Source organism: Myotis davidii, unplaced genomic scaffold (assembly GCF_000327345.1).
Source record: "Myotis davidii unplaced genomic scaffold, ASM32734v1 scaffold205, whole genome shotgun sequence".
Taxonomy (NCBI): Eukaryota; Metazoa; Chordata; class Mammalia; order Chiroptera; family Vespertilionidae; genus Myotis; species Myotis davidii.
Window position 1 is genome coordinate 1,481,929 of NW_006297573.1, and position 2,952 is coordinate 1,484,880.

General features: G+C 54.2%; 1 long non-coding RNA gene across 1 annotated transcript; it reads right to left on the bottom strand.

Moving 5' to 3' along the window:
- Positions 1-881: 881 nt before the first annotated feature.
- LOC107184578 lies at positions 882-2,925 on the bottom strand. The gene is made up of 3 exons (XR_001515433.1): positions 2,412-2,925; positions 2,098-2,205; positions 882-1,482 (listed from the first exon to the last, which is right to left on the bottom strand). It is a non-coding gene; the product is annotated as an uncharacterized LOC107184578 (long non-coding RNA).
- Positions 2,926-2,952: the final 27 nt, after the last annotated feature.

The following is a 2,952-nucleotide window of genomic DNA, read 5'->3' on the forward strand; positions in this document are numbered from 1 at the left end:
TGGAGCTGGAGCCCTGGCCCCCTCCATCCCCATCGCCAACCCCGTCCCCGACGGCCCCCCGTCCAGGTGGCCACCACCCAGCTGGATACCATGGACTCTGCCCGTCCCAAGAGAAACCTCATGCCTTTCTCCTTTGGCTGAGCCGTTTCAAACATTTGAACAGGTGAGACAGCTCGCTTCCATCTTCTTTAAATCCCTCCTGGGAAGTTTGCTTGTGGCCCAAGTAGTTACTCCCAGAGTATGTGTGTGCACTCCTCACGCTCTCTCCCCCAGTAACTCAGAAAATATTTATCGACATTTCACCCTCTCCCCAATATTTCCATTCCCTCTATCACATTTTTCTTCTCCCACTATTATGTCACTTTCTCTCTGTATCTGTCTCGCTTCTTTCATCTCACTTTACCCTAAGTTTGGCGGTAACTGACGACTTGTGGGCATTTAGCTGCAACATGCAATTATTTAGCAAACAGGATTTACTGAGCCTGGAATGTAGTCGGCCTAGGGCAGGACCCTGCTCAATGTCAGGCTCCCGCCCAGGCCCTTCCCTTCGCCTCCTTTCCTCCCCGGAGGTTGCGGGCTGGCGCTACTGTCCTCCCGGAAGGAGGGAAGCCGCGGCCGGTTTCCCAGCCGAGAGTGGCAGCGGGAAAGCAATCGATATTGAGCGGATGGGCCGGTGCAGGCGCCAAACGTAGAGGCTGCAGCCCGTCGGTCCTGCACGTCTCATCATTTAGCTAATCGAGTCGAAAAGTTTCTGTAAGGGCCGGACCCAGCATCAGATGGTAACACTGATTGAACAAGAGATTAGCACAATAGATCTCTAACCGAGGGGAAGCGTTGCTTTTCACGGTACGCACCGTAATTAATGGTATGAATCAATTAATTTGACTTTTATTGTGTCGAAGGAAAAAAGCGCAACAAATGGAACTGGCGGCTGGGAGTTGTTCAGCCCCCGCTTTCCCCCAGGGAGGTTACAAAGAGGCACCGGGGAATGGACGGTTCCGTCTCGGTCTTGGCCGGGGAGGTGAGAGGCAGCGACCAGCATCGCCCAGGGAATCCTGCGAGCCAGCCCGGGCGGGACAGCGGAATCCAAATTAGGCTCATTGAGACGCAACCTCCAGAAGACTGCGGAGGGCGGCCCCCGAAGCCGCCACCCTCCCGTGCGCGCACACACACACGTGCACTGGTTCGCGCCGGCCCAGCCTCCTAGGCGCACGGTGGCTTGCGCTGCGGCGGCCCCAGCCAACCACTGGGGCTGGGTACCGCCGCCGATGAAAAGGAATTCCTGAATTTGTAAATTTCGGTTTTCTTTTTTGTCCTCCCGAGCTTCCTGTTGTGGTGTTTGGGTTACTCGGACAGTTGCAGCCACGACCCCTGCATCTGTGGGTAGTGGGCAGCCAGCTCACACTCTGGCCGTTTTCGCGGGAGGCTGTTCAGAAGGCATTGTAAACGGTTCGAAAGCCTGCGGGCCACACAGCTGTGCAGCTGGGAAGTCAACGCAAGAGAAGCATTTTAGAGTCAGGTGCAACCGGGGGGTCAATTCAGGTACAGGAAAACTTGGATGGAGCAACGCCCCCACTTCCCCCCAGCCCCAACCTGGGAAGTCCTGCGAAGTGGGGAGCCAATGGGTTAGTGTTACAAATCCAGGAAATTATCGAATGGAGATGAGAGTCAATCTGTGTGATAAACTGCCAATAATGAAGTAAGTTTACTGATTGGGGTGGGGTGGGTGTCTAGGCCAAGGAAAGAGAGGGGGTCCTCGGTGAGCGAGACAGATGGAGGGAATCAGAATACCACTGTCCACCAGGAATTTAATCGGTTTCCTAGTGTGTCCTGTAAATATTTCACTAATTATTTGTCCTCAGACCTCCTCCCCTTTTGCTCTTAGCTCTGATGAGGCCGGCGTTCCCCTCTCAGGCCTTAGCGGACAGGCTGGGTTGGTTTCCAGGAGCCCACCACACCCCGCAAGCTATGAGACGGCCTAAAAATGCAGGAGGGAAGAGGTGGCGCGTCGCGGATTCACCGCTCAGAAGCACTATTCGGAAGTGCCAGGTCCATGCGCCCCAAGTAACTCCCCGTGGAAGTTACCATCACTCCTACCATCACTGTCTTTCCTTGCCAAGGACACTCGGCATGCACGGTCTGCATCCTCCACCTGTCCTGCTGCCGACTGCCGAGGAAGTTACGTCTTGGAAGGTTTCTCTAAGTCTTAAGAGGAAAGAATCCGCGTTAGTTAGCAGCAACTGAGAGCCTAGCCCTCCGTCAAGCCCCAGGCCACCCCCGCTCCCAGGAGGCTGGGCCCAGCCAGCGGGGAAGTCACACCACGGGCTCCCGGGCCGTCTAGTGCCGTCCTAGCCCGGACGCGGCATCTAATCTAAAGGCCCAAAGTCTCTTCCCAGCCCGACTCAACTTACCCAGGCCGCTGCCAATCCCGGCTCCTTCCCGGCACTTCATTTCCGATTTTTTCCCCCCACATGCTAAGTTGTTTAACAACTCCGGAGCAGCTAGTTATGGCTTCTTTATTTATAGGTTCCCTGTTATTTTACGTCGTTTTTATTTCACTCGGCAACTATTCTAATAGATTAATCAATAGCCATTTTCTGACCTTCGGGAACCCCAGCTGAGGCTGTCTGGACGCGGGAAAAAATACATATATATATGAACATGCCAACAACGAGAAGGCAAAGCCAAGCCGGCGGTCAGGGTTTTGGGGAGGGGAGAAGGGGAGAGCGTCCCCTGGGTAGATGTTTCCACTGAATAAGCCCTGAGACAGGAGGAGGGGTCTGAAGTCTAATTTGCAAAACGGAGCCGAGTGTGCAGCCCTTACTCTTTAAAGCAAAAAAGAATAAAAACAAAACAGACTAAGTTTTTCTTTTAAAAGGGAGGGGTGGGAATCTTGTTTTTATGCTTCCCAGTCCCTGCCAAGGAGTGCCGCTATAAGCGGGGGAGGGGGGA